The sequence below is a fragment of the Orycteropus afer genome, unplaced genomic scaffold (assembly GCF_000298275.1).
Source record: "Orycteropus afer afer isolate SDZICR_OR568_19922 unplaced genomic scaffold, OryAfe1.0 scaffold00267, whole genome shotgun sequence".
In the NCBI taxonomy this organism is placed as follows: domain Eukaryota; kingdom Metazoa; phylum Chordata; class Mammalia; order Tubulidentata; family Orycteropodidae; genus Orycteropus; species Orycteropus afer.
This window is the reverse complement of record NW_006921854.1, coordinates 3,183,319-3,185,046: the sequence shown is the minus strand read 5'-3', so window position 1 is coordinate 3,185,046 and position 1,728 is coordinate 3,183,319.

The window sequence follows — 1,728 nt, the reverse complement described above, 5'->3', positions numbered from 1 at the left end:
GTGTTCAGTGCAGATTAGTGAGTAAGCACAAGCCCGCCTTGTTCCAGTACCTATGCAGGGTCATGATGAATTGGAATGAATTCAATGGCCCACAACAACTACTTCTAAGAAGGTGTTATCCCCAGTTTGGAAATGGAGAAAGAGGCCGGAAGAGGTTGAATACCTTGCCCAAGATCCCACACCTAGTAAGGTCTATCTTTCCATAGCTAAATTCATCAAAGTGTTCAGAGATCAAGATAATAGTATTAAACTTCTTAGAAGATAGTAGTTGTAATTTGTTTTTACCAGCAACCAGCATTCATGGCTATCTACTCACTGGCTTCCTTTCACTTCCAGTCCTGGCAGGAGTTTTTCTCGTGAGCCATCATTTTCCTGCCTAAACCAAAAAAGATACACCCAAAGCCAAATTTCTTGCACAAAATTCAAAAGGCCGTTTGTTTGTTCATTTGTTTGTTTATCTATTTATTTATTTATTCTATCTATCTATCTATCTACCTATTTATTTATTTATTTTCTCTGCAGTTCCTTCCTTCAAATGCAAATCTTCTGTTCTCTCAGGAGTTCTGGATGGGTCTCCATGTCTTTTCAAATGCAATTTTTTTTTTTTATTCTGAAGGTTGTGGGTGAGGCTCAAGAGTTTTTTGACCTAAACCCCCAATACTCTACACACAGGGCTTGAAAAAAAGCTTATGTTTCTTCTGGGAAAATTCTATTTCTTTCCCTTTAACATTTCCAATCAGATATTGGCTGAAGGCAGACTTACACACTCTCTGTTATCCAAATCCAATATTCATTTCTAACATACAATGAGAGAAGAGAATATTCAATATCCCTAGTACATTCAGATAAACACATAATCCAAAGCACATAACCCTTTTTAAAACATTCCAGCTTCATCTCTTCCCCTTGACTATCTTCCCATTCTATGCATATGGCCTTGGGCGTCTGCTGGGTGTAATCGAAGGCCCTGGGCTCCAATCAACCAGCTCCTTTAATTGGCCTGGCTCTTGCCTCAGGCCACTCTCCCCTCAGCTGCAGCATATAGTCCTTTCCACCATTACAGGTAACAACAATGAAAGTAACTATCTAAGAATCAAAGGTTTCACTTCCCAGGCCCCTTCCTTCTTCCTTTTACAATGTCCCATGCTTCCGTGAGTTTGGAGTCATTGCAATGGATGCCACTTCTGACACCAACTGCAAAAAGGGCATGGGGGCAGCATCTTCCTCTGACCTCCTCCAATCTCTTGAAGGGGGAACAGAGTCACCATCAACAGCCCAAGGCTTATTCCTATGAGGCCAGACATGACACCACCCTCCAGCCTTTTTGCCAATTCTGACACCAACCGTCCCTCCCCTGGCACTCACTACTTCTCTGCTGGGTTCAATAATTCATTGCAAGGGCCACACAGAACTCACAGACAATACTCACAGTTATGGGGTTTATTAGGAAAGTAACAGGCTACAATTCAGGTTGAGTAATGCTCTCAGGATATAACCTCTGCTGTGCCCTCAGGCATGCCTCTCTGGCTCTTGGTCTTTTCGCCTGGCCTCTGTCCTGTTTGGGCAAGGGTTACAAAGCTATTTTACTCACTACCACGGAGTCAGATCGACTCCTAGCGACGCCCCCCCTTGGGTTTCTGAGGCAGTATCACTATAGAAGTAGAGTGCCCAACCTTCCTTCTGAGGACTAGCTAGTGGACTTGAACCGCCAGCCTTCTGGTTAGTAAT